At 35.5% G+C, this 20,587-nt stretch overlaps 1 long non-coding RNA gene across 1 annotated transcript in view; it reads left to right on the top strand.

Annotated features, from left to right (window-relative positions):
* Window positions 1–18,370, top strand: part of LOC113904348 — a 189,324-nt gene extending 170,954 nt beyond the window's left edge. Inside the window, exons 2-3 of the long non-coding RNA XR_003514491.1 lie at window positions 2,049–2,142; window positions 18,007–18,370. This is a non-coding gene — a long non-coding RNA (uncharacterized LOC113904348). The remainder of the gene's footprint in view (window positions 1–2,048; window positions 2,143–18,006) is intronic.
* The last annotated feature ends 2,217 nt before the right edge of the window (window positions 18,371–20,587 follow it).

Raw genomic sequence — 20,587 nt, 5'->3', positions numbered from 1 at the left:
CTGCCTACAGTGCAGGAGACCCAGCTTCAATCCCTGGGTCAGGAAGATTTTCTGGAGTAGGAAATCACAACCCACTCCAGTTTTTTTTTTTTTTTTTTTTAATTGGAGGCTAATTACTTTACAATATTGTAGTGGTTTTTGCCATATATTGACATGAATCAGCCATGGGTGTACATGTGTTCCCCATCCTGAACCCCCCTCCCACGTCCCTCCCCATCCCATCCCTCAGGGTCATCCCAGTGCACCAGCCCTGAGCACCCTGTCTCATGTGTTGAACCTGGACTGGCGATCTATTTCACATATGATAATGTACATGTTTCAATGCTATTCTCTCAAATCATCCCACCCTCACCTTCTCCCGCATTGTCTAAAAGAATGTTCTTTACATCTGTGTCCCTTTTGCTGTCTTGCATATAGGGTCATCGTTACCATCTTTTTAAATTCCGTATAAATGCATTAATATACTGTATTGGTGTTTTTCTTTCTGGCTTACTTCACTCTGTATAATAGGCTCCAGTTTCATCCACCTCATTAGAACTGATTCAAATGCATTCTTTTTAATGGCTGAGTAATACTCCATTGTGTATATGTATCATAGCTTTCTTATCCATTCGTCTCCCGATGGACATCTAGGTTGCTTCCATGCCCCAGCTATTGTAAACAGTGCTGCCATGAAAATTGGGGTACACGTGTCTTTTTCAATTCTGGTTTCCTCGGTGTGTATGCCCAGCAGTAGGATTGCTGGGTCATAAGGCAGTTCTATTTCCAGTTTTTTAAGGAATCTCCACACTGTTCTCCATAGTGGCTGTACTAGTTTGCATTTCACCAACAGTGTAAGAGGGTTCCCTTTTCTCTGCACCCTCTCCAGCATTTATTGTTTGTAGACTTTTTGATAGCAGCCATTCTGACCAGCGTGAGATGGTAGCTCATTGTGGTTTTGACTTGCATAATGAGTGATGTTGAGCATCTTTTCACATGTTTGTTAGCCATCTGTATGTCTTCTTTGGGGAAATGTCTGTTTAGTTCTATGGCCCATTTTTTGATTGGGTCGTTTCTTTTTCTGGAATTGAGCTGTATGAGCTGCTTATATATTGTTTAGATTAAATCTTTGTCAGTTGCTTCGTTTGCTCCCATTCTGAAGGCTGTCTTTTCACCTTGCTTATAGTTTCCTTTGTTGTGCAAAAGCTTTTAAGTTTAATTAGGTCCCATTTGTTTATTTTTGCTTTTATTTCCATTACTCTGGAAGGTGGGTCATAGAGGATCCTGCTGTGATTTATGTCAGAGAGTGTTTTGCCTATGTGTTTCTCAAGGCCACTCCATTATTCTTGCCTGGAAAATCCCATGGACGGAGGAGCCTGGTAGGCTATAGTCCATGGGGTTGCAAAGAGTCAGACATGACTGAGCGACTTCACTCACTCACTTCACTTTTCGTGAAAACAGTACTGGAGTGGGGTGCCATTACCTTCTCCGTCATGAAGAATTGATTTCTATGGTTCTGACTTTTACAGGCAACTCAAGAGTAATGAAGAATATATTTTTGGTAATTATCCATTCTAAACAAGGAAAGTATTTTCTAGGGTAGGGCTACATTCCTGTAGAACATCAGATTTAATGTGTTTAAAATTATATTTCTTCAAAATGTTGATGAAAACTAGGTTAGCAAGATAAAATTAGTACTGTAGAAAGTACTAAACTCTTTGTTGTTGTTGTTGTTGAGGTACTAAGTCTTGTCTGACTCTTTGCAACCTCATGAACTACACATGCCAGGTTTCCCTGTACTTCACCATCTCCCAGAGTTCGCTTAAATCATGTCCATTGATGCTAAATTCTATGCCAAGGATCAAAATGTCAAAGTATGTTTCACAGGCCTTTCTGATTCTTCTAAATGGAAAAATTATTATTACCGTTTAATTGCATAAAATATGTCCTACAGTAGACACCTCCCTTTGCCCATATTTATAATTTTAAGATTTCCTTTAATATCTAAAATTAATGAAAAAATATTTATAACCTCAAAGTCATGATATTTTCTTATGTTTTTGTTTTAGATGAATATTGAGGATATCAATTTCTGCATGTGGGAAGTAGATATTGAAGGTTATCTGGTTTACAGACAAGATCTTTAAAAAATAGACACTGAAGGTAAGTAATGACTATAGCCTCATAAATAATCTAATTTAAATGGTTAGGGTTGCCAGATTATAATTTAACTTGCTAAACTTGCTTACTTTTTTGTCACTGGCCCTGACAACCGCATTGATTCATATTCAGACACAAACTGTTATGCCTTAATACCATCTTGACAGAAAGTATCAGATTTCATTTATAATGAGCAGTTGATAAAATTGATGTATTATGGAAGAATGCAAAGTAATTAAAAAGAATGAAGAAGATATTAAGTAGCATCCATCAAAACTGGGTGCACAACTCAGAGTTTAACTTGAAAAAATAATTTTTCAGAACCTGCTATGCACTGTATTTTTTAATAATATTTATGTCTTTAACCATGTTAAGAGCTTGCTTTTCAACCATTCCAAAAAAAAAAAACCCTGTGACAGTTTTCAAACACTCATAGTATTACTTCTGAATGCCTAACTTCTTTTTCACTATTTCTTGAGCTCCTGAAGATTTGTCTTGACCTACGATACACTTTCACTTACCATATTCTGTTCATGTCTCCCATGACTGCTTACATGCTTATGTTACTAAGTAAATTCTGAATACATTTGGTAAAATTTTGAGTGAGATACAGAGCACAAAATGAAAAAAGGGTACTTTAATTTTGTGTGGTTCAGGAGGGAGGTGACATGGGTGTACCTATGGCTGATCCTTGTTGATGTATGACAGAAAATGACAAAATTCTGGAAAGCAATTATCCTTCAATTAACATTTTTAAAAATAATAATTATTTTGAGGGTCAGATAGGTACAAGGGAACCTTGGAGAGTGTGTAACCTCTTAATGATTAGGGCACTTCTATTTAGCTCTAAAATCCTTTTTAAGTGGGGATAAGAGACCAGTAATATCAAATCTCATGACTTTTTTCCAGAAGAAACTAGAAATAACAGAAATTGAAAAGTCCTAATTTTTCAAAAACAGCATAAAACTTCCTGTGACAGTGTTCACTTTTGCTACTGTGTGAATCAAATAAAACAGTATACAACCTCTGGTGCAGGAGTTATTTTCCTTTGTTCTATATTTCTTCATTCTTGGAGAGTACAAGTACTTAGAGTTTATTTTTTCTCCTTAATTTCTGATTACCATCTTGGTGAGTTTTTGCTAGTTTTTTATGATATTATTGTCAGAAATGACTTTTCTTGAAAATATAAATGATATTACTTACTTGTAATCCATCTATACTTTTATGTGATGAGTTGGTTGCTTAGAATAGCTATTCAATTGTTTTCTGAATTATAATAGTTAGGCAGTTATTTTTATAGTTCCTTTATCTCCATAGTGATAGATCCTTCTTAATTTTTTTAAAAGAGAGGTTCCCTTTTTACTGTAACGTTTGCATAGAAAGTAGAGTTCTGGTCCATGCAAAGCACTTGTTTTATTTGTATATTTTCTTTTATTCTCATTTCCATTATCATGCTGCTGACCTGAACTCATAGAAAATCATTCTCATATGTAGTCTAATATCTGTTGCACTGTTCTCTCTTGTTTATATGTATTTTTATAACATTATTTTATATATTTTTTTAATGGAAAATTTCAAATAAAAAAGAAAAGGGAGCATAATATCATGAACTTTCGTGTGCCCATGTCTCAGCTTCAACAGTTACCTCATGGCTGAACTCATCTTAACTATATCTCTATCCTGCCTTTTCCCCCACTTATACACATGAAATTTTAATATGCATAAATGGATTGTGCTGTGTATCTCATGGTGCCTTATTTTCATACATTATAGTATTTGGTTAGCAGATATTTTATTTAGGATTTTAGAATCTACATTCTTAAGTGAAAAGTACTATACTTTTGTGCTTCATTTTCCTTGTCTGGTTTTGCAATTAAGATTACACCAGCCTTATAAAATGAGATGAGCAATTTTTTACTCTTTTTTATTTTCTAGTATAGCTTTATATAATATGAATTTACTATTTCTTTATTGTGTGCTAAAACTCATATGTAAAGTATCTGGTTGAGAGATGTCTTTGAATGCTATTATGTCTTTAATGCTTTCTGATCTATTTAAGTTTTCTCTTCAGCTTTGGGTACCAGTAACACCTGATGGTCTCCCCACCTACCAGTGTACCCCAGACCCACTTTTCTTTTAGTCAGGAAATACTTGGACAGTCTCAGTGTCCACATCTCAGCCATGTAATAGTCACTTTCTTTTTGAACTGACCAGGAATTTAATGTTTTAACCCTCATCATTGGTCTGATATGCCCAATCTTGCTTGACTTAAACTCCCACTAACACATACCTAGATTAATCCTGAGCTCCATTAGTTTTCTATTCTATAACCAGAAACTTTAGTTAACAGTGCTCTTAACTGACATCTTTGCTGCTGCTGCTAAGTTGCTTCAGTCGTGTCCGACTCTGTGCGACCCCATAGACGGCAGCCCACCAGGCTCCCCCGTCCCTGGGATTCTCCAGGCAAGAATACTGGAGTGGGTTGCCATTGCCTTCTCCAAGGCATGAAAGTGAAAAGTGAAAGTGAAGTCGCTCAGTCATGTCCGACTCTTAGCAACCCCATGGACTGCAGCCCACCAGGCTCCTCCGTCCATGGGATTTTCCAGGCAAGAGTACTGGAGTGGGGTGCCATTGCCTTCTCCGAACTGACGTCTTTACATCTCTTAAAACCTTTTACGTACTGGTTATGTATCTCAAGGCTGTGTAAAAGGTAAATATTTTGAAAAAGACTAAGTAAGGTTATTATGTTCAGGGAAGGTAAGTTTTCAGAAAAAAACAGGCAGTCATCTAGTCTAATGTCCTGTACAGTATATACCAAATTACAGTTAACTTTAGAAGATTTTCACTTATCTCAAGAGTTTGAAACTTTCTTATAATTATTTATTATTGGAAGAATAATTAAAGATATTTTCATTAACAAAAACAAAAAATAATAGCATAAGCAGAGAGTTCACAGATCTAATAACAAAAGGAAATGATCAATAACATAATAGTTACTATACTTTTTGATGCATTTTAATGTTTATACCTAAGATCTTAATTCAGTTTTTCTAACACAGTTTCATAGTGTACTTTATTTCTTTTTAATCCTTTCTTACTTAAACTTTATGTATCTCCCATAAAAAGAATCTTACAGGACCAAGATGTGTAATGGACTTAGAGGTCTTATTAAGGAATTTAAAGTTTAGGTTTTAACTATTCAATAAGCCATTGGTAGGTTTTGAACCTACAAATCACATGGAATGGATGTGCTTTGTGAAATTTAAAATATCTTTGGAAAACATAGCTATGACTTCAGTATTTTGTTTTAGAAGCAACTCTTTAAAAGCCATAAAATAATAGATTTGTAATTTTTACTAAAATGTTATAAATAATTAGAAAAGTCTATAAATTCAAAGGCAGTTCAAAACCTAAGAATTAATAGTTGGTAGCTACAACAAGGAAGATGCTGATTTTCTTAACATACAAAGAGTGTCAACAATTCAATATGGAAAAGACAACCCATTTTTTATAAAATACTTAAACATATAGTTTATCAAAGAAGAAATGCAAATGACAAATGAAATTTTTCAATTTTCCAGCCTCTCTGTTGCATTGTAGTAACATTTTTCTATTGATCAGTTGCTGCCTAATGCTATGTTTTGCTATTTCTTTTCATTTGCTTAGAGTACCTTTGTTATCAATGCTGTGCTAGTCTTCCTTTTATTACTCATGACTGGATGTAATGGTTTTACCTGGCGTGCACATGGGGTTGTATGTATGTATGTATGTATGTATGTGTTGGTGGGAAGGGTCTGGGGTATTGTTTCAAGTTTGCTTTCCAAGGACTAGTCTTCTCTGCTGCCACAGACACAAAATATTTCCTGTAAAAATGACTTGTTTGTGTACTATTTGTATAGCTCCTACCTTCTTTACTTTTCTAAATCTAACTGGGTCTACTGGATTCTGCTGCCAACTCAACTCAGCTCTGTCCCCATACCTGTGATTAAAAACAAGGCCTTTGGCAACTTAGGGTATGTTATGTACCTTCAGGGCATACTTTTTGCCATCATTTTCTGAGATCCACTCCATGGTGTCCTCTACCACTACATTTCTCCTAAATTACTTCTCCATTTATTCTCTCAGTTCAGTCGTTCATGTGGCTCCTATTAGGTCTCAGCTCCTTTTGCCTGTTTCAGCATATGGGTATTACAACTGAATCCTAATATTACTGAAAACATTGAATTGGTTTCTTCATAAAGAAAGAAAAGGAAACAGACAGGGAGGGATGGATAGGACACAAAGAGAAGGAGATGAGAGAAAATGAATAAAGCAATCAACTCTAGGAGCAAAACTAATCCAGAAAGCAAGGACTCTGGAAATACGTTGTAAAATGACAGAAGATGAGCTGGACAAAACAAACTTCAGTAGATACTTTAAATATAAAATGGAAGATACCAATAATGTGATGCTCAATATCTTTTTTTCTAATTCTTAAAGAATTGCACATCAAAACCACAATGAGTTATCACCTTACACCAGTCAGAATGGCCATCATCAAAAAATTTACAAGCAATAAATGCTGGAGAGGGTGTGGAGAAAAGGGAACTCTCTTATACTGTTGGTGGGAATGTAAATTGATATAGCCACTATGGAAAACAATATGGAAATTCCTTAAAAAACTAAGAATAAAACTACCGTATGACCCAGCAATCCCACTACTGGGTGTATATCTTGACAAAATCATAATTGAGGAAGACACGCGTACCCCATTGTTCATAGCAGCACTCTTTACAATAGCTAGGACATGGAAGCAAGATACCCATCAACAGATGAATGGATAAAGAAGATGTAGTACATATATACAAATGGAATATTATTCAGCCATAAAAAAGAACAAATTTGAGTCAGTTCTAGTGAGGTGGATGAACCTAGAGCCTATTATAAGGAGTGAAGTAACTTAGAGAAAAACAAATACAGTATAATATTAACACACATATATATATGGAATTTAGAAAGATGGTACAATGAACCTATTTTCAGGAAAGCAGTGGAAATGCAGATATAGAGAACAGACTTGTGGACACAAGTCTGTGTGGGGGAAGGAAGGAATGAGAGGAATAGAGAAAGTAGCATCAACATATATATGCTAAAAAGTGAAAGTCGCTCAGTTGTGTCCGACTCTTTGCAGCCCCATGGACTGCAGCCTATGGCTCTTCCGTCCATGGGATTTTCCAGGCAAGAGTACTGGAGTGGGGTGTGTACTCTTGCCTGGAAAATCCCATGGATGGAGGAGCCTGGTGGGCTACAGTCCATGGGGTCGCTAAGAGTCAGACACGACTGAGTGACTTCAGTTTCACTCTTCGCTTTCATGCATTGGAGAAGGAAATGGCAACCCACTCCAGTTTTCTTGCCTGGAGAATCCCAGGGACAGGGAAGCCTGGTTAGGCTGCTGTCCATGGGGTCGCACAGAGTCGGACACGACTGAAGCGACTTAGCAGCAGCAGCAGCAACCATGTGTAAAATAGATAGCTGGCTAGAAGTTGCTATATAACACAGGGAGCCCAACCTGCCACTCTGTGATGACTGAGAAGGGTAGGATGACGGGAGGGGAGGGACAGGATATATGTATAATTATAGCTGATTCATGTTGTTGTACAGCAGAAACTAATATAACATTGTAAAACAATTATCCTCCAAGTGAAAAATAAATTAAGAAAAAGATGAAACCGGAAAGAACAGAAGAGTGGCTAGATATTATGGAAAGTACTTTTAAGTATATAAAAGATTCAAATAAAAAGAATTAATAAAATAAGCCAAATAAATAAATAATTATAGAGAAAATTTTGTGTGCTAATATGTGAAAGTAGGTAAATTGAGATAGACAATAAAGAAAAAAGATAATAAATATTTAAAGTTAAAATTTAGTATCTTTTGTAAAATAGAAGATAATTTGAATCCACATTTGGAAAAGGCCATGGGAAATTTTAACCTAGAACTTTCAAAACCAAGATTCATGAACTTACAAACGTCAAGCATGAAGAATGATTAAATTACTGATTGGAAGGTAAAGGGAGAAAATATTTGGTCTTCTCTCATTTATCCACATCAACTCTTAGGGCCAGTTGACAGTGGAGTAACATCTATATGATCATATAGAAATAAAAGCATTTTATATTTTAAATTCTAAGTGTCTTTGGGTATAAAGACTACAGATAGTTTTGAACTCAATGAATATTATTTTGAAAAAAATTAGAAGATGAACTACTGGCACTTACATTGAAATAACCTAAAAATTACCACAGAAAGATGAGCAGTAAGCACTGAAAGGATTTAGCTATAAAATACAGACGAGAAAAAAAATGGAAACACTGTATTCTATTCCCTTAAAATAGAAATGACGTATTACCTTGACCTCTTTTCCTCTCCTTTTCTTGCTGGGTTTTGTAGTTTAAGTTTGTTGATTTCCACTTCTTTAATACTTGCAAGTCAAAGAATGTCCATGAAGATGCAAATAATAAAAGTATAAGCAGAGTTTAACAGTACAGAGAAAAATACTAAAAAAATACTAACTGAAATATAGTGAAGGAAAGAAAGAGAAGGACAGAGTAACAGGAAATATGCTAATATCTTTATTGCTCGTAGAAGTAAACGAATAGATTTTGGATAGAGAAATAAAAAACAAAGCTGTATAAATTATATAAGTTAATAAATACAGAGTTTCATAAAGTTATCATTATAAGATCATAACTACTGGAACAAAGGTATGTGCAGAGAAACTACACCTGAAGAAAAATGAGATAACTAATGTTAAATATTTTCTTTAAAAAAAAAATCCCTAAAACAAGTTAAAATATTAAAAGTGAAAAGCAATTAGATGCTAGGTGTCACAATTATCATTTAACATTGTACTGAAGGGAATCAGCCAAGAGAAAACATTAATGTCAATGGGTTTTTGGCTTGTGTTGGTATTTTAGACAGTGGATTTTGAACTAAATCACAGAGGAAAATGCCATATGCAGGTAACACAATAAATTGCTTTTAAAATGTTGAAAACTAAAGGATAAAAAACTAAGCCAGCTAAAGGCAAGCAACATTCAAAAAACAAAGATTGTGGCATCTGGTCCATCACTTCATGGCAAATAGATGAAGGAAAAGTGGAAACAGTGACAGATTTCATTTTCTTGGGCTCCAAAATGACTGCGGATGGTGACTGCAGTCACGAAATTAAAAGATGGTTGCTTCTTGGAAGAAAAGTGATGACAAATCTAGATAGCACATTAAAAAGCAGAGACATCACTTTGCTGACGAAGGTCTATATAATCAAAGCTATGGTTTTTCCTGTAGTCCCCTACGGATGCGAGAATTGGACCATTAAGAAGTCTGAGTGCTAAAGAATTGATGCTTTCAACCTGTGGTGTTATAGAAGACTCTTGAGAGTCTCTTGGACTGCAAGTATATCAAAATAGTCAATCCTAAAGGAAATCACCCCTGAATATTCATCAGAAGGACTGATGTTGAAACTGAAGCTCCAATACTTGGTCTGTCTCATACAAACTGCTGACTCATTGAAAGAGACCCTGAAGCTGGGAAAGATTCAGGGCAAGAGGAGAAGGGGGTGACAGAAAATGAGATGGTTGTATGACATCACTGATTCAATGGATATGAGTTTCAGCAATCTCAGGGAGATAGTGAAGGACAGGGAACCCTGGCATGCTACAGTTAATGGGGTCACAAAGAGTTGGACATGATTGAGCGACTGAACAACAAAGGCAAGCAAATACTTAATGTCAGACCAGATGAATCAGCTCAAACATCAAGTGAGATGAATAAAGTCATTTTTAATACAAAAAATGCAGTTCACAATGAAGATGTAGCAATTACAAATATCTACAAACCAAATAATAACGTGGCGCCGACATATACAAAGCAAAAACAATGCAGGTACAAGGAAAAATAGTCAAAAACACACTAGACTTGGAAAGTTTATTCATTCACTCAGTCCAAAACAGGTCAGCCAGGCGTGGAGGTGAGAGAAGAATGAGGAAACATTGAAAGCATTTGCACAAATCAGGACCTTTGCAAGATGCCCACTGTCATGATGATTATTTAACATTGTGATAAGGGGAAAAGCCAAGAGAAAAATATTAGAACTTTAAAATGAAATTTAGAAAGATAAAGTGAAAAGCTCTATGTGCAGATCATATGATTATATACCTAGAACTGCCATCCAGTGGATTTTATTTAATCAATTGACAGGCTACTAGAAATAATAGAATTCACTAAGTTATTGTACTACAAGATCAATGTCATCATATAGATAATTTTCATGTATAACAGTAATTTTAGATTAAGCCCTAGTGCCATATTTTGCCTACATATATTATTTATGTGCCACAAATTTAAGAATATTGTTTATTATTTTCCTATGACTTCTATAACAATTATCACAAATTTAGGGGTTAATACAACAGATTTTTATTCTCTCACAGTTCCAGATGCCAGAAGTCTTTTTTTTTTTTTATTCTCCCATAACACTTTATTTTCAATTCTTTTTTTTTTTTGTATTTTATTTTATTTTGTTTATTTTTTAATTTATTTTATTTTATAACTTTGCAATATTGTACTGGTTTTGCCATATATCAACATGAATCCACCATAGGTATACACATGTTCCCCATCCTGAACCCTCCTCCCTCCTCCCTCCCCGTACCATCCCTCTGGTTCATCCCAGTGCACCAGCCCCAAGCATCCAGTATCGTGCATCGAACCTGGACTGGCAACTCATTTCATATATGATATTATACATGTTTCAATGCCATTCTCCCAAATCATCCCACCCTCTCCCTCTCCCACAGAGTCTAAAAGACTGTTCTATACATCAGTGTCTCATTTGCTGTCTCGTGTACAGAATTATTATTACCGTCTTTCTAAATTCCATATATATGCGTTAGTATACTATATTGGTGTTTTTCTTTCTGGCTTACTTCACTCTCTATAATAGGCTCCAGTTTCATCCGCCTCATTAGAACTGATTCAAATGTATTCTTTTTAATGGCTGAGATATACTCCATTGTATATATGTACTGCAGCTTTCTTATCCATTCATCTGCTGATGGACATCTAGATTGCTTCCGTGTCCTGGCTATTATAAACAGTGCTGTGATGAACATTGGGGTACACGTGTCTCTTTCCCTTCTGGTTTCCTCAGTGTATATGCCCAGCAGTGGGATTGCTGGATCATAGGCAGTTCTATTTCCAGTTTTTTAAGGAATCTCCACACTGTTCTTCATAGTGGCTGTACTAGTTTGCATTCCCACCAACAGTGTAAGAGGGTTCCCTTTTCTCCACACCCTCTCCAGCATTTATTGCTTGTAGACTTTTGGATCGCAGCCATTCTGACTGGTGTGAAATGGTACCTCATAGTGGTTTTGATTTGCATTTCTCTGATAATGAGTGATGTTGAGCATCTTTTCATGTGTTTGTTAGCCATTTGTATGTCTTCTTTGGAGAAATGTCTATTTAGTTCTTTGGCCCATTTTTTGATTGGGTCATTTATTTTTCTGGAATTGAGCTGTAGGAGTTGCTTGTATATTTTTGAGATTAGTTGTTTGTCAGTTGCTTCATTTGCTGTTATTTTCTACCATTCTGAAGGCTGCCTTTTCACCTTGTTTATAGTTTCCTTTGTTGTGCAGAAGCTTTTAAGTTTAAATAGGTCCCATTTGTTTATTTTTGCTTTTATTTCCAATATTCTGGGAGATGGGTCATAGAGGATCCTGCTGTGATGTATGTCAGAGAGTGTTTTGCCTATGTTCTCTAGGAGTTTTATAGTTTCTGGTCTTAGGTTTAGATCTTTAATCCATTTTGAGTTTATTTTTTTGTTATGGTGTTAGAAAGTGTTCTAGTTTCATTCTTTTACAAGTGGTTGACCAGTTTTCCCAGCACCACTTGTTAAAGAGATTGTCTTTAATCCATTGTATATTCTTGCCTCCTTTGTCAAAGATAGGGTGTCCATACATGCATGGATTTATCTCTGGGCTTTCTATTTTGTTCCATTGATCTATATTTCTGTCTTTGTGCCAGTACCATACTATCTTGATGACTGTGGCTTTGTAGTAGAGCCTGAAGCAGATGCCAGAAGTCTTAAAGCAGTGTCACTGGGCCCAAATCGAAACCAAGGGCTGTTATTCCTGTGAAGGTTCTAGGGGGACCCCTTCCTCACCTGTTCAAGTTTTTGGTGGCTGCTAGCATTCCTTGTCTTATGGCCACAGCATCACTTCAACCATGGGCTCCATGGCCACATTGCCTTCTCCATTTCTGTGTGTCTGATTTTCTCTTATAAGAACTCTTGTAATTGCATTTAGGGCTCACCTGGATTAATCAAGGACAGTGTTCTCACATATTTTAGTTACATGTTTTTTATAATTTAATTCTCTCACAGAAACCTAATTGAAAAAGGCTTTATTGGTGCATGAAATTACAAAATAAACAGGATTATAAACTTCAGCAATAGATTTAATAAATGCAAGAATATTGAAAATGATAAAGATGGCATCTCATATCAGTGGGAAAAGTTGTATTGCTTAATACATTTTGAGACAACTGCACAGCCATCTGGAAAGAAAAGCTGAATCCATATCTCACACCATATGCCAAAGTATATTATAAATGGATCAAATACTTAAATGTAAAATATTGCATCACAGATACTCAAGCAAACAGGAGTGTTTTTTTTTCTTATGTCTTTAAAGTAGAAAATCTCTTCAAAACAAGATCTAGAAGCCACAAAATGACATGATTAATAAATTTGATCACATTTTTCAACACACACAACCAAAATCAAAAGACTATATTAAAAACAAGTTTGTAATTCTTACTGAAGTGGCTAATTTTTTAAAAACTATTTTATTATAGTTGATTTAAAATGTGTTCATTTCAGATATATAGCAAAGTGATTCAGAGAGATATATATACATTCTTGGTGGAATATAAATTGACACAAATCATATGGAGTATAATTGGCATATATAAGTTTTATATAGCAAAGTGAGTCAGTTTCATATGGATACAGATGTATTCTTTTTCAAATTCTTTCCCGTTATATATTATTACAAGATAGTAAGTATTGCTCCTGCTGCTATACAATAGGATCTGATTATTTTTAATCTATTTTACATATAGTGGTGTGTATCTGTTATTCTCAAATGCCTAATTTATCCTTCCTCTTCTTTCCTCTTTGGAAATGATAATTTTCTTTCTATGTCTCTGAGTCTGTTTCTGTTTTATAAGTTCATTTGTATCATTTTTTTAGATTCTACATATAAGTGGTATCATATGATATTTTATATTTCTTTTTCTGGCCTTCACTTAATATGATGATCTCTAGGTCCATCCATATTGCTGTAAATGGCATTATTTCATTCTTTTTTGTGACTAAGTAATATTCCTTTGTGTCTATGTACCACATCTTCTTTATCTATTCCTCTGTTGATTGACACTTGTATTCGTTCCATATCTTAACAATTGTAAATAGTGCTTCTCTGAACATTGCAGTGCATATATCTTTTTGAATTAGACTTTTTAATCTTTTCCAAATATATGTTCAGTAGTGGGATTGCTGGATCACATGGTAATTCTATTTTTAGTTTCTTAAGAAACTTCCATACTGTTGCCCACAGGGGCCACATCAATTTATATTCTTACTAACAGTATAGGAAGTTTCCGTTTACTCCATACCCTCTCCCACATTTATTAATTATAGACTTTTTAATGATGGCCATTCTGAACAGAGGTGATTCCTCATCATAGTTTTTATTTGCATTTCTCTAATAATTAGCAGCTTTAAGCATTGTTTCATGTGCTTATTTGCCATCTGTATGTCTCCTTTGGAAAACATCTGTATGTCTTCTTTCTCTTTAGGTCTTCTGCCCATTTTTTGATTGAGTTGTTTGTTATTATTTAGTTGTATGAACTGTTAGTGTATTTTGGAAATTAAGGCCTGTTGGTCACATCATTTGCAAATATTTTCTCTCAGTTCATACGTTCTCTTTTTGTTGTTAATGGTTTCTTTTGCTGTGCAAAAGCTTGTAAATTTGATTAAATCCCATTAGTTTATTTTTGCTTTTATTTCTTTTCCCTTGGGAAATTGACCTAAGAAAATATTGCTACAATTTATGTCAGAGAATGTTTACCTGTACTCTCTTATGAAAAATTTATGGTATCATGTCTTTTAAGTCCTAAAGCCATTTTGAGTTTATTTTTGTGTATGATCTGAGAGAGTATTTGAATGTCATTGATTTACATGTGGCTGTCCAACCTTCCAAACACCAAAGTGGCTGTTTTTTTAACTAAACCTAAAAAATGCAAGAAGATAAAAGACCAACTTTACTATCAGACAAATGGCAGAGTATATAAACTGTTTATAGAAAAAAGAAACACATGCCTCTTAAGCACATGAAAATTTCAGCTTCACTCTTAATAAAAGCCACTGTGAAATACTACTTGTCACATATTGGGATTTCCCAAATTCTTAAAATTTGATATAATAGTTTTTGTGAAAAAGGAGGCATTATTTTATGTTTCTGGTGGAATGTAAATTGATACAAATCATATGGAGGAAAATTGGCAGTATCTGTCAAAATTAGAAAAACACATTTTCCATGGGCCTAGTTAATTACTTCTTGCAGTTTATCCACTGATACATTACTTTTGAGACAGGTAGAAAGTTATTCTTAGAAATATTTAATACCAAATGTTGGAGAAACCAAATGTGTATCTATGTACAATGGATTTAACTGTGAGATATCCAGATGAAATACTATGCAGCTGTTAAAAACAAACCAGGAGCCTTGTTATTTCTAATAAAGAAAAATCTTCATGGTCTATTCAGTTTTTCAAATTATACTTAAAAGTACAACCTTACCAATGCCTAACAGTACATACAGTATAATAAGGGACAGAGTGTTCATTTATATATGCTTATTTATGCAGAAAAAATCACTGCAAGGACACACAAGGAAATAATATCAGTGATGATATTATTTCATGGGGAGAGAATAGGAATTAGAGAACCATAATGGGAGGTAAATTTTACTATAAAATATTTTAAACTCTTAAAAATTTTTTAAATAAATACCTATCTTAACTACTTATATTAAATGAGTAAACTTTTGTTCACTTTTTCTCAAATATTTATTGAGGGCCTGCTTTGTGCCAGCACTGTTTTAGGTTTTGGGATTAGTGAACAAAACATAAAAATCTGAACCCTTATGGAGCCTACATTCAAGTGATGGGAGACAGACATTTGAAAATACCCATGTGCTAACTAGTGGAGGTGATGGAATTCCAGTTGAGCTCTTTCAAATCCTGAAAGACGATGCTGTGAAAGTCCTGCACTCAATATGCCAGCAAATTTGGAAAAATCAGCAGTGGCCACAGGACAGGAAAAAGTCAGTTTTCATTCTAATCCAAAAGAAAGGCAATGCCAAAGAATGCTCAAACTACCGTACAATTGCACTCATCTCACACGCTAGCAAAGTAATGCTCAAAATTCTCCAAACCAGGCTTCAGCAGTATGTGAACCGCGAACTTCCAGATGTTCAAACTGGTTTTAGAAAAGGCAGAGGAACCAGAGATCAAATTACCAACATCCACTGGATCATGGAAAAAGCAAGAGAGTTCCAGAAAAACATCTGTTTCTGCTTTATTGACTATGCCAGAGCCTTTGACTGTGTGGATCAAAATAAACTGTGGAAAATTCTTCAAGAGACGGAAATACCAGACCACCTGACCTGCCGCTTGAGAAACCTATATGCAGGTCAGGAAGCAACAGTTAGAACTTGACATGGAACAACAGACTGGTTCCAAATAGGAAAAGGAGTACGTCAAGACTGTATATTGTCACCCTGCTTATTTAACTTATATGCAGAGTAGATCATGAGAAACCCTGGGCTGGAAGAAGCACAAGCTGGAATCAAGATTGCTGGGAGAAATATCAATAACCTCAGATATACCGATGACACCACCCTTATGGCAGAAAGTGAAGAGGAACCAAAAAGCTCTTGATGAAAGTGAAAGAGGAGAGTGAAAAAGTTGGCTTAAAGCTCAACATTCAGAAAATCAATGTTTTCATTCATTCTCAGGTCCGTCTAGTCAAAGCTATGGTTTTTCCAGTAGTCATGCATGGATGTGAGAGTTGGACCGTGAAGAAAGCTGAGCGCCAAAGAATTGATGATTTTGAACTGTGGTGTTGGAGAAGACTCTTGAGAGTCCCTTGGACTGCAAGGAGATCCAACCAGTCCATCCTAAAGGAGATCAGCCCTGGGATTTATTTGGAAGAAATGATGCTAAAGCTGAAACTCCAGTACTTTGGCCACCTCCTGTGAAGAGTTGACTCATTGGAAAAGACTCTGATGCTGGGAGGGATTGGGGGTAGGAGGAGAAAGGGACGACAGAGGATGAGATATCTGGATGGCATCACCGACATGATGGACGTGAGTCTGAGTGAACTCCGGGAGTTGGTGATGGACAGGGAGGCCTGGCATGCTGCGATTCATGGGGTCGCAAAGAGTCGGACACGACTGAGCGACTGAACTGAACTGAACTGTTGCACCACTAAATAGGATTAGCAGGGTAAGTCTTATCAAAAAAGAGCAGATTGAAGGAGAGTCGTACAAGAAGCAAGGGAGTTAGTCATGTGGATATGTGAGGAAAGAATGTTCTGAGATAGGGAGAACAACCAGTGTAGACTCATTGGGAAAGGAACATCTCAGATGTTTTAAATAAAAGGGTTAAGAGGCCAGTGTGTCTTAAGCAGAGGAATAGTGGTAGATATAGGGCCAGAAAGATAATGATATCAATCAGACTTTGTTAGCAGAGGAGTAACATGATCTGACAAATTTTGAAAAGCTTGCTCTGATCTTACCTATTATATGTATTACAAATAGGCTGATGGGGCGTAAGAGTAAAACCTGGGAGGTAATTTGGAAATAATTGCGCCTTAGATCCGGAGTTGAAGCGATGAAAAGTCATTCGATTTTGGATGTAATTTGAAATTGTCAGCTGGATTCCTGACAGGCCAAATGTAGAGTGCAAGAGAGAGGACTCAAAGAAGAGAAGTTGTGAAAACGTTATCTAGGAAAATGGGAGTCTGAATGGACTAGAAAGTTATATTGATTGGCTGAAAGTGTTAAGAGCCCACTTGAGTTCTTCCTGAATTTAAAAGTGAGTCATGGGTTTTTCTCCAGTCAATTCAGCTACATGACTTAGGTCTCATCCCTTCCTAAAAAGTAGATCTCTGTGGCATAATGGAAGGATACCCTTGTTAAATTTTTTTTAAGTGAATTATAGGATATAATATATAGAATGTTCTCGTCTTAATAATTGTAAAAGGAATGCATATATGCTGATTTATGTTTATACAAAATTTAGATAGTTTCCCCCAAGGTTTAGCTGAACATGGTTTTTATGTTAATTCTAGATATAAATGCATGAGCATCAAATGATCCTTAATAAACCGTGTTTCTTATTTTTACTGTATTTTAGCAGGTGGCAAATATAAAATAGGTCTCAATTTAAAAATTAAGATGAGTAGAGAAGGATGAACTGGAGTTTGGAATTGACATATACAAACTTCCATGTTTAAGATGGATAACCACCAAGGGCCTACTGTATAGCAAAAATAAATAAATAAATAAAAAATAAAAATTGAGATGACAGACTGGTAATGAGCATTTTAAAGGCAGGAATACATTTTAGAGTATTTTCTTATTTAATCTTTTTTAAAAATTAAGCTTATATTATGCAATTTAAAAGATAAACATGATACTTATTTTCAACTTAATATATAAAATTTTATGGATTTTATGTCTTTCTAATCATCTGTTTTAGTGTGCAAAACTTTATGAGACTATGAAACAAATACTTAAGAAGATATCAAGAAAGTTGAAAGAATTAACAGCCAGATTAAACATCTAGTGAACATAGCTGGTAAGACAACATAAAAGGTGGGGGAGGTGAAAATGAAAGGAGGCAAATATCAAAGACTGAATCAAACATATACAGGGGATTTAAACAATAACCCACAATCAATAGCAAAGAGGGAAAGTGTGTAGGATACATCTAGAAGCAATGTAAGGCTTGACGTTGGAGACAATAGTTAGACATTGAATGAATACACCATGTACCATGTGACAGAGAATCTTCACTTGATTCACTATGCTATGCTATGCTATGCTGAGTCACTTCAGTCGTGTCCGACTCTGTGTGACCCCATAGACGGCAGCCCACCAGGCTCCCCCATCCCTGGGATTCTCCAGGCAAGAACACTGGAGTGGGTTGCCATTTCCTTCTCCAATGCATGAAAGTGAAAAGTGAAAGTGAAGTCGCCTAGTCGTGTCCGACTCTCAGTGACCCCATGGACTGCAGCCTACCAGGCTCCTCCGTCCATGGGATTTTCCAGGCAAGAATACTGGAGTGGGGTGCCATTGCCTTCTCCATGACTCACTATACAAGCTCTGTTTTCCAAATTCTCTGTATGAGCTGCTTCCAGGAAATATACAGAAATAGGTCAACAATGGGACCCTCAAATAGTGGGTACTAAGTTACTATCTGTATTTATTGAGAGTCAAATATGTAGAGTTCTTAGATTTTAATCATTGAACACTGTGACTAAGAATAAGATTTATAATGAAGCATATGAATGAATAAAAGGATATGATTTATCATTTAGTATATAGTAATATGTTTCCATGCGTAGGGTTAATACAAGTCTACAGTGGCAATTCTAAAAGGAAAAAGATTCAGAAATACAAAAGGTTTGTTTTCTCTCAGTACATTTTGGTGGTAAAACCTGACTGACACTTTTGTTCATTGAGAATTTAAAAGTTCTTTATGACCACGTACCAGATAAGAGGTTAATATCCAAAATATCGGAAGAACTCAATACAACTCAATATTGAGTCAAAAAATGAACAATCTGATTTAAAAATAGGCATAGGACCTGAATGGGCTTCCCAGGTCGCACAGTGGTAAAAAAATCCACCTGTCACTGCAGGAGATGCAAGAGACAGGGGTTCAGTCCCTAGGGTGGGAAGATCCCCTGGAGTAGGAAGTGGCAACCCACTTCAGTGTTCTTGCCTGGAAAATTCCATGGACAGAGGAGCCTGGATAGCTACAGTCCATGGGGTCACAAATTGTCAAATAGAACTGAGCCTGTGTGTGCACATACACACACACACACACACACACACACGTACACACATACAGGACCTTAATAGTCATTTTTCAGAAAGACATAGGTGGCCAGCAGGTACCTGAAATGGAGTTCAGCATCACTAAGCATCAGGGAAATGCAAATCAAAACCACAGTGAGGTATCACCTCGTACCTGTAAAAATGGCTGTTACCAAAAGCAAACAAACAAACAAAAAATAATAAAGAAATAATGCTTTGGCAAAGATGTGGCAAAAAAGGAACCCTATAGTGGAATGTAAACTGGTACACCCATTATGGAAAAAATTAAAATAGACCTACCATATGGCCCCACATCTGTGTATATATCCCAATTCTGGAATATATTGGAAGGAAATGAAATCATTACCTCGAAGTGTACCTGTACACCCATACTTATTGCAACATTATTCACAAATAACCACAATATGGAAACAACCTAAGTGGTCATCAATGAATGAGTGGACAATGAAAATGTGATATATATATATATATATATATATATATATATATATATGAAAATGTGAGATATTACATGGCACATATATATTTACACATGAATATATATAGATACAGATACATGAATATTATTGAGCCTTTTTTAAAAAAAAAAAAAAGGAAATCTTGCCATTTGTGACATGATGTACCTTTAGAGCATTATGCTTAATGAAATAAGTCACACAGAGAAAGACAAACACTGCATGATCTCACATATAATATGGAATCTTTAAGAAAAAAAGCCAGAATCAAGGAAGCAGATTAGAAGGGTGATTGTCAAGGGCTGGGAAGTGAAGGAAATGGGAAAAGGGTACAAATGGTCAAAGGGTACAAATTCCCAGTTACAAGCGGAATACATTCTTGGGAACTAATATTTAGCATGGTGCCTATAGTTAATACTAGTGTATTATATACTTGAAAGCTGCAAAGAGAATAGTTCGTAAATGTCCTGACCTTAAACACACAAAAAAAATATAATTAGGTGAGGTGGTGGATGGGTTAACTAACCTTACTGAGGTAGTCATTTTGCACTATGTGTATAAAATCGTCACATTGTACAGAAATATATCAATTATATCTCAACTAAGCTAGAGGAAAGAAACATATTCTCTAAGGAAAAAAAGTTACTTATTATGTGAAATTATTTATGTTGTATGTTTATGTCAAAGGGTGAATATTCATGACAGATAATATGAATGTCTTTCATTATGAGCTGCTAACTAGACACCATTGGCTGGTATTAG

This window comes from Bos indicus x Bos taurus, chromosome 2, assembly GCF_003369695.1.
Source record: "Bos indicus x Bos taurus breed Angus x Brahman F1 hybrid chromosome 2, Bos_hybrid_MaternalHap_v2.0, whole genome shotgun sequence".
NCBI classification, from domain to species: Eukaryota; Metazoa; Chordata; class Mammalia; order Artiodactyla; family Bovidae; genus Bos; species Bos indicus x Bos taurus.
Note: the sequence above shows the minus strand (reverse complement) of the source record. Positions and strands in the feature narration are given on the sequence as shown.